The sequence below is a fragment of the Triturus cristatus genome, chromosome 1_1 (assembly GCF_964204655.1).
Source record: "Triturus cristatus chromosome 1_1, aTriCri1.1, whole genome shotgun sequence".
Classification (NCBI taxonomy): Eukaryota; Metazoa; Chordata; class Amphibia; order Caudata; family Salamandridae; genus Triturus; species Triturus cristatus.
This window is the reverse complement of record NC_140579.1, coordinates 39,711,988-39,722,496: the sequence shown is the minus strand read 5'-3', so window position 1 is coordinate 39,722,496 and position 10,509 is coordinate 39,711,988.

Here is a 10,509-nt window from a genome sequence, read left to right as displayed (position 1 = left end):
TTAACCGAGAGAAAATCATAACTTACTACTCCTAAATGACTTATGTGAATACCGAAAGTCGTAAAGTTCGGATTTTGTCTCAGATTACTTCTGTGAATCGTGCCCTACATATTTAAGCATGTATAAAGGTGATGTGTCCTATATTATGTCTGAAATGCATATTTTATGAAAAAACCCTGTAGGGGTGAGGGATGCAATTGCATGTGTTGTGATTATAAATGTAGCCTCTGAATGGCATTAGTCATACTAAAAGTTACGTTGCATTTACCAACCACTTCAACATACATATACATTATTCTTGTAAATCTTTATTTAAATAATGAGACTGACAACCATTTGTGCTCAAAGTTTGCATGCTCTAGTACTAGTATTAAGCACCCTCGGTCATGGTTATATGTAATTATTGCATTTACTCCTTTAATGAAATGCTTGTTGGGATAATAAGGTTAACAGCCACTTGCTTTATTGCCAGTATTAATTGCTCTTACGTCAAGTTATGTTCAATCCTCCCATTTAGGGACAAGATAATGATTTTGTCATGTGATTTGTGGATCTAAATCTCCCTTTGGGAGGGGCACGAATGATTAAGTGTTGTCATCCAAAAGTAGTTCTATCAGCTAGTGTATATTTGCAAATTGTTGCGTATTAGTGGGTGGTGTGTGTGCAATAAATGAACTTTTTTCTTTTCAAATGGACAATCATTTATTGAGTGTTATTATTGTGTATCAGTGAATGGTGATTACTACTCCACACCACCTCTCTGGAGTTGGCCTTGGACTGCCCAGCAATACTACCCTATGAGAGTCAAGTGCTACAATAGGATGTTAGGTTCCCAGTGGAGGACAAATGTAGACCCATTACTTGTGCAGGCCACATAACTGATGATGCATTTTCTAAAAAAAAGGGCTTTCAGAACATGTATTTAAATGGGGACCATGGACCAGTTTGTACAAAAATCTAGAATTGAATTTCTTTATTGCGATTCCTACTGAATAACAATTAAGTAATCGCAGTTCCGGATGTAAGAAAACGTACATCCTTGAATCAGTGATTCCTAGTGGGTCGCAAATTGACCTACATCATAAATATTAATGAGATAGATCGCAATTTGCAATTCATTAGAAATTGCAGCCATCACAGACCACCATGTCTGTAATTACTTTTTAATAAAGCAAATGTTTTTTAAAAATGGAAATGCAGTCAATTTTAGTTAAAGGTAAACAGTGGTCAGTGGATCCACTTTATGATCTTAAAATATTTTTTCCCATTCTCCCTTGAAAGCTGCAGGGCCAAATGGAATCCCAGTGGATGTTTTCCTAGATAATATTGTATAATTGTCTCCCCTATTGACTATAGTTTTTAATTCGATAGCAAAAAAAAGGCTACTAATATCATGGAAAAAACATTAATAATACCAGTCTATAAAAAAGGGGAACAGTCTAATCCTGTTCATCATTGCCCTACATCACTGATAGACGTAACAGCAAAACGTATGAGCCAGATCTTGTTAAGCAGGCTCGAGAATGGGGCTGAAGAGAAGGGGATCCTTGCCGAAGTTCAGTATGGAATCAAGAAGGGTAGGGGCACCCTTGATCAATGCCTGAACATAACTCTAATAGCTGCAAAATATACGATAGCAAAGACCTTTATATGGCATTCATGGGCCTGTCTGCAGCATTTTATTGCATAGTAAATTATGGGTCATCATAGAGACCATGGAGTCAATAATTGATTTTAGAAAACAAATTTACACAGATGCAACAGCCGCAGTCTGATATGGGATCGAGGATAGTGTACTAGATCTTTCAAAATAGAGAAGGGAGTCAGACAGGGCAGCGTACTCGCCCCCTTCCTATTTGCTCTCTACATGAATAAACTGAATGAGGCCTTGCTCGAAAAGGCCAAAGATGCCCCAAGCTTTTGAGCACAATCCGATTCCAATCCTGTTATATGGAGATGATGTTGCCCTACTGGCACCAACTCCCTGGGCCCTTCAAATACTTATAGAACAATATGCAACCTACATAGCGGACCTGGACCTTAAGATCAATAAAAAGAAATCGTTCATTAAGAGCATAGGCGGAAAGTCAAAGAAGCTGTCAATATTTTAGCTAGATGGGAATAAAATTGAACAAGTATAAAAAGGTGCCTATCTTGGTGTATTGTTGACTCTAAGTTAAAATGGAAAGAGATGATCAATAATAGAATAAATCACCTAGGCAAGACTATAGCACCAATTTTTATTTTTTCAAAAAGATTTGTAGGTAAACCCATTCAAGAAATATTTAAAATTTACATTGCGAAAGCAAGATTGATAGCTACATACGGGGCAGGAATTTGGGGGTCAGCAGATGTAGAGGGACTCCAAGCAGTACGACTTGCCCCTTTTACTGCCCCTAAGATTACTACCACGTGCGGGGTCCCACAGGGCTCGTCTTTATCTCCACACTTGTTTAATCCCTGCCCCTGATTCACTCCTTAAAAGAGAGGAAGGTAACTACCTTCAACTATGCTGACGATCTTCAACTTGTCTTCACCTTGGACAACTCTCCAGACTCTGTCCATGAATTCCAAGCCACTATGCTCCACATCCAGCGCTGGATGGACCTTAACCATCTTAAACTTAACCCGGGCAAGACCGAATTAGTCTTGCCAGGGAAGAGCGAGATTTCCTGGGGTCCACGCTACTGGCCGGCAGAATTGGGATCCCCCCCACTCCCTCCCCCTCCGTGAAAAGCCTTGGGGTCACTATAAATGCAGATCTCTCGCTTAGAGGACAAGTAGGGGCAGTGAAATCTACCTGTTTTTTCCAACTGCGCAAAATCAGGAAGATTGCCCACCTGCTGACCCACTCAGCTCTCATACAGGTTGTGATAGCCCTGGTACTTTCTCGTCTCAATTTTTCCAATTCTATCTACCTAGGCCTACCACTGTTCTTACTCAAACACCTCCAAATGGTGCAGAACCAGGCTGCAAGACTAATCCACAAACAACCTAGATGGCAATCTGCCAGACCCTTGCTGTCCAAACTGCACTGGCTACCTGTTGCCCAACGCGCATCTTTCAAGACAGGATGCTTAATTTTCAAGGCCCTGCACGGCAGGAGCCCTAAATTCATCAGCTGCATGATTGTAAGGCATGCCCCACTCCGCAATTTGCGGTCAGCCCATCTCCAGTTACTGACTACCCCTGCCTTTAAGCTCAAATGCCAGTGAGGGTGTAGGTTCTCCTATCTTGCCCCTAAACTCTGGAACTCCCTACCACCAGCGATCCGGATGTGTGACAACCTGTTGGGGTTCAGAAAGGCGCTTAAGACTTGGTTGTTTGAGCAAGCCCACGCGTAATCCGCCTCTGTCTTGACACTGCCCAAGATCAGCGCCATGAAACCTCCTGGTGACCGTGTGCTTTCGAAATTTCTGTTAACATAACATAACAAGTGTCGAAAGACAAATTTTTGAAAAGATTATTGTCCGTCCCAGGCTCTTGCTCTAATTTGTTATCCAATAAAGAATTAGATTTTCCTTTTATTTATGATACGGCCACAATGGCCCAGCTTTTATTGTGGCTATCTATCTGGAAACGGTGCCACTAAATCAATTGATTCTAAGAGATTTATTAAGTTAGATCACATCCTTAAAATACAGTGGTTATCCTATGTAAGAGAATCGTTTATCTCATTTGGCCTGGAGGATCTGTATATTACGCCAACACGGTGCAAAAGCTTTTCTAAAAGCAAGTTGAAAGAAATCTTTATGGCAAAAAGCATAAAGACCAGATAAAAAAGAGAAAACACAGTGCTGTTATATCAGGATGTGCCAGTAGTACAACATGGCTTTCTTTCATATCTTCTTTCGTAGAGAACTCCTGGCATTGCTTTATCTTGACACGGTTTCGACTTAACTATAATCCATTAATGCTGGATACCTCTCAAATGTATTCTCTTTGAGACATCTCTCCCTCTTTCCTTGAGATGGAAAGTCAAAACAATCCATCGGCCACGTATAATATTCTTCTGTTCATTTTATTGCCACAGAAAGGATGAAGTACATTATCCCATTGTTGCAGAAATGTAATCTATGTCACACCAAAGAGGCCTTATGCTGCTGTGATTTATTTTAAAATGGAAATTTTTATATTTAAGGTGGCTAATATAAGGCGATACAGGTATTATGGTTCTACTTTAAATGTGTGCTAGTCATTTGTAATGTATCTTATCATTTACTCAAACCAATTGATACTGTTTTTAAACAACATATTTTCTTTTAGCTTAATAGTACCTGGACTGTATAGTAAAATGTCTTAATACATTTTAATGTTTTATATGTATGAAGTGAATTTTATTCTATGTACTTTAATGCATTTCATTTCTGAATGCGTGTAAAGTCTATTGATTGATTGATGGATTGATGCCCTAAACACGCACCTTCCAAATACCAACTCGCTAGCACATCTTGTAATTCTGTAACATGTTACTAAATGACAATTTGTGCTTTTGAATATTTGAAAAAGTATTTTGGAGGTTGGGCCATTTCTTCTGTTCCAATATTTTATTGTATTTGGATAAAAAAGAAGTACAGTTTCAAAACAGTAGGATACATGCATAACAGAAATTGATGCATACAAGTAAGAAGTTAAAAAGAGTTGCATGACAAACAGTACATAAATTGGGATGAAAAAGGAAAAAAGTTATCAAATAAGAGATGACCATGTATATACCATGACAAAAAGCAGTTAGAGAGGTCAGGCCATTTCTGACTTGCAAAATGCTCTGTACATCTGGGTCAATATCCCTGAGTTCTGTAATGGCTTTCATATTTTTCAAGTTGTGGCCAGCCTATCAGGATTGACTAGTCCCCTTTAAAGTGACCAATAAAACCATATCTGGACACCAACATCCCAGATATACCTAACTTTTTTCTCAACCCCCACTTGTTAGACTGGCACAAAACTTCCCAGGCAGAAGGTGAGGTGCATGAACCTTTTACTGTATCTTGAAGATTCGTCAAATGGTGCCAAAGTGATTAGTGAAACATAAATGCCCCCCTGTGGAAACTCTTACCTAACTATAATTGCATAGTGACAACTGCTACGTTTATATGTGTGTGTTTGTGCATGTGTGTGTCTGTGGATGTGCTGGAGGTGGAGCTGATGTTTTTGTATGTTGTGGAGGTGTGGTGTCTGTGATGTGCTACTGTGTGGTGGTATATGTGTGTGTAGTTGTAGGTGTGGTGTTTGTGGATGTGCTGTGGTGGGCAGTGTTTGTGGATGTGCTGTGGTGGGCAGTGCATGTGTTTGTGGTGGTGTGTGCGGTGTCTGTTGATGTACTTGTGGTGAGGTGGTGCATGTGAGTGTGGTGGGGGTGCAGTGCCCGTGGATGTGCTAGTGATGGGGATTGTGCATGTGTGTGTTGTTGTGGGTGCGGTATTTGTAGGTGTGCTGGTGATGGGTATGTTATATGTATGTTTGGATGTCTGCCTGTGTTTTTTACTGTCTGTGTTTATGTGTGTTTGTGTGCTGCTTGTGTGTGTTGGATTGGGTGCATGCAAAGGTGTGAGTATGCTTGGAAGAGGGCTGGGAATAGGGAATTGGGATGGGCAAGGGGCAGGGGGTGGGGTACAAAGTTGGGATGTTTGGAAGGCTGCGGTCAGTGAAGAGGCCAGACCTTGAAAAGACCACTGTCAGCCAGACACAGCACTGAGAATGTCTTGCAGATAAGCTAGCATTTGTTACATATAGCAGCTAAGTCCCTGGATGGCATTCAAAAATACAGTCTGGCCTATAGTGATGCTGCAGCGGAATTCAGTAGCCTACTCACTGAGCGTAGCTGGGGAAACAGTGGCTGGGCTTGAGATACCTAGAACGAAGATGATGCCACCACTTTTAGGAGGGAGGGTTGACCAACAGGAGAGCAGGAGGAAGGGTAGAGATGGATATCTGGGTGGTACACAACGATATATGTGTAACTGGAGCAGTAGGGTCCACCACCACTATGGACTGGCAACTTTTCGGAGGCCACTGAAGAAATTGTCGAGCTGGAGCCCTCCATGCCAGTCCCATCCCCATCCGTGACACTGGTCCCTCATTGTGCTCAGCTACTACCTCACCTATGTGGCCAGGATCTCATTCGCCTGCTCCGGATGATGCTGAGAAGACAACTACTATAGTTTTATTGTACCTGTGTGAATAGAACTGACCACTAACTTTAAGCACAAAACATTTTCCTAGTTTCCATCTTGCACTTGCTACAAAGTTCAAAAATGTGGGTTCTTCACATCATCATCTCATGAAGTATGGAACATCTTCTGAAGTCACTTAGTCACAGTTTTTAAATTCCCCATCCCCCATGAAAGCTGCCTCATCATATATGATCTTGTCTCTTAACCAAAAATAATTTCTCTGAAGGAACTGTTGAACACCTCTGAATGATTGGCCTTTGTACTCTGGAATAGTGCACTTATGTCACCAATAACGTTATACACCAATTATACTTTTGAACACTGTGTGCACTAGGTCAAAAAAAACTTCATTAATGACATCGCTAAATGGCAGATATGAATCAATGTGTGTCAATAAATACTGCAATGTTGTGCCAATATTTGTTGAAACTGAAAGGCTTTCTCATTGGTTTGGCCATTTCACAAATGGCAACACTTACCTCAAGTAGCTCAAGTATAATACAGACATTTGATATGGTTTCAGTACTCAAGTAGCTTATCAATGTATCATGCAATATGTATTTACCTATGCTGTTGAAGCAATTCAGACATATTGTTATAGTGGATTGACAAATGACTTCAATAGGATATGTAAAGACATAGGTCTTGATACATTTCTAATCCACTTTAGAACAGAGCAAGTCATTATTACATTTTATTCCAAAATATTAATTCAAGGCTGTCTTACCATTGTGAAATTGTTGAACAAGATATGGTGTCTTTCACCCTAGGAAATACGCAGTACCGCCCGCCTCACAGTAAATATGACATGCACTGATTCACATATGCCCACATCCAAGAATCAAAGGCGATTCACAATATGAAACAGATCACACCTTGATGCATTTCACCATTTTCCAAATGAGTCAAGAGTTGGGCCTGATTTTGAGTCTTCAAGATGGGCCTCTCCAACATATATCTGCTATAATCCCTTCAAGTGTCCAATATTTCTCCATCATTGAGTTCTAATCTGGACATAATAAAGGACATTGTAAAATGGTTTGGGGTATGTGTTACTCTGCGACAATTGAATAAACATTCCTGTCTGTGTGTTTACAAAAAAGTGTATGCCTGTCACAAGTATTTCTACAAAAACACACTGGCTTACATATGCACTTGTGAAGGAGTAAGATATCATGCAAATCTGTCACTTTCAACATTTATTAAACTACATATTTGATGCAAAACACAATTGAGATAAGCGCAGACTCCAAAATGCAGCCATTAATTCTGATGTCACTAGTGATTTTTTCTCACATGCTCACTCTTGATTGTGTAAAATCCCAATTTACCAATGTGATGTTTAAACCATCCACTGTATCATAAGTGCACAGTATGCTATGTCACATGCAATTGGTCTACCATAACATCATCTACAATAGTGGAGGAGGATCACAACTGACACAACAAAGACTAGCGACCTGTTTGGTACAACTGTCCTTCACAACAACTTGATGTCTATGTGTAGCTTAGGCAGCTATGTGTCTTCTCATAACAGTCCTTTAGACAGTGGACAGGAATCAGGTAGAATCTTTTCCAACAAATTAATCAACAAAGGACATCACCTTAGACAATGTGCAAAACTTACAACTTCAAGAACTCTTCTAAGGCATTGGATATGGGCCACCCTTAATGTTTATGGGAAACAATCCTGGCTGTAACAAAACAATTGTCATGAAACATGTGAAAATCAAATTAGAACCTAACCCTTTGCTGCTGCTGTTGGGTTCTCAACTGCCCATCAAGCTGGGGGTAGGCTACTGCAAGGATGAGGGCCATTAGGGGGGTCAGTGTGTGGCACATATGCTGCCCACATTGGGAGGACTGCCCAAGCTTTACTTCGGCTGGCTTTCGGTTGCAGCATTGTATGTTTTCCCACCTCTTTCTTCAAAGGAGGCTGTGCTGCTTGTAGACCCCCAGGATCTGCACCTTCCGGGTGATGGCCTTCCAGATATCCTGTTTCTGAAAGGTGTTGACCTGTATGGACAAGAAATAAAAGAAAGAAAAAATGTTTTTTGTGACTTTTTGTTTGTCTGTGTCGATGTAACACAATGTTTCTACATCTATCAGAAGCAAGAATGAAAGAATGTCTTTTCTATAGCGTGCAGCTACTCGGAGAGTGTCCCGGCGCTCAGCATAGAAGAGCAGATGAGGAGGAGTAGAGCACCCAAAAGTGTACCCAAGTCCTAAAGCTTAAAAAGATGTATCTTAAGGGCCTTCTTGAAGGGCACTTCCTTGGTTATTAATCTCAATTGATCAGGCAGCTGGTTCCACATACTTGATGCTCTAAAGGAGGACCCCCCTCTACGAAGTTTCCAGAAACGGGGGATTGTTAACATGCCAGTGCTACTAGATCGTAGCAGTCTTCCTGGTCTGTACTTCTTTATGCTCTCATTTAAGTAAGCAGGACCCCTGTTATAGAGGGCCTGGTGGATCAGTCATAGTTTTGAACATTATGCGCATGCACACTGGAAGCCAATGAAGCCTCTCACGGAAACAAGATACCGAGGCATATTTGGGAAGCCCGTAGATGACGCGCATTGCCATGTTCTGTATTACTTGTAGATACATGGCTAAGAAGTTAGGAAGACCCAGATACAAAATGTTGACATAATCCAATGGGAACAAGATCAGCACCCTGACTACCATTAGTTGAGATATATGGGGCAGAAGAAATTTCCTAAGCAAACAGAGAATCCAGAGACCAGATCTAACTACCACCGAAACCTGGGCGTTGAAGGAGAGTTGGTAGACAAACATTAAGCCCAGGTTTTTGGCCACTGCCTGGGGGGCAGAGGGGAACCTCACTCTGCCAAGCTCCAGTCCACCCTAAAGAAGGGTTCAATCAATCAATCAAAACACTTGTATAGCGCGCTACTCACCCGGAAGGGTCTCAAGGCGCTTAGGGGAAGGGGGCCGCTACTGCTCGAACAGCCAGGTCTTGAGTTGTCTCCTGAAGGCGAGGTGGTCCTGGGTCAGCTGAAGGTGGATGGGGAGGGAGTTCCATGTCTTGGCCGCCAGGTAGGAGAAGGATCTGCCTCTGGCGGTGGCTCTTCGGATGCGTGGTACGGCGGCGAGGGCGAGGCTAGCGGACCGCAGCTGGCGGGTGGGCGTGTGGAAGGTCAGGCGATCGTTGAGGTACTTGGGGCCCAGGTTGTGGAGAGACTTGTGTGCGTGGGTGAGGAGCCTGAACGTGATCCTATTGTTGACGGGATCGCCAGTGCAGGTTCCTCAGGTGGCCGGAGATGTGGCTGCGTCGAGGGATGTCCAGGATGAGTCGGGCGGCGGCGTTCTGGATGCGTTGTAGTCTTTTCTGTAGTTTGGCTGTGGTTCCGGCATAGAGGGTGTTTCCGGAGTCCAGCCGGCTGGTGATGAGGGCCTGGGTGACCGTCTTCCTGGTTTCGATCGGGATCCATCGGAAGATCTTGTGGAGCATGCGGAGGGTGTGGAAGCATGAGGAGGAGACGGCGTTGACTTGTCTTGTCATCGAGAGGGAGGAGTCCAGGATGAAGCCCAGGTTGCGTGCGTGGTCTGTCAGCTTGGGGGCGATGCCCAGGGCTGGGGGCCACCAGGAGTCGTTCCAGGCGGAGGGTGATGGTCCGAGGATGAGGACTTCCGTCTTGTCTGAGTTCAGTTTCAGGTGGCTGTTCTTCATCCACTCAGCGACGTCTTTCATTCCTTCGTGGAGGCTGGTTCTGGCGGTGTCGGGGTCTTTGGTGAGGGAGAGGATCAGCTGGGTGTCGTCGGCGTAGGAGATGATGTTGAGGTTGTGTTGGCGTGCGATGGTTGCGAGGGGTCTCATGTAGACGTTGAAGAGGGTGGGGCTGAGTGATGATCCTTGCGGGACGCCGCAGATGACTTCGGTGGCCTCGGAGCGAAACGGGGGGAGGCGGACTCTTTGTGTTCTTTCCAGCGAGGAACGAGGTGATCCACTTCAATGCCTTCTCTTGGACGCCGGTGTTGCTGAGGCGTTGGACTAGGGTGCGGTGGCAGACAGTGTCGAACGCGGCGGAGAGGTCCAGGAGGATGAGTGCCGCTGTTTCCCCGTTGTCGAGAAGGGCTCGGATGTCGTCGGTGGCTGCGATGAGGGCGGTCTCGGTGCTGTGGTTGGCTCTGAAACCGGACTGCGAGGGGTCGAGGGATCCATTCGTCTCGAGGAAGGCGGCAAGCTGTCTGTTGGCGATCTAATCGATGACTTTGGCAGGAAAAGGGAGGAGCGAGATGGGGCGGAAGTTTTTGAGGTCGGTGGGGTCCGCTGTTGGTTTCTTCAGTAGGGCGCTGAGCTCGGCATGCT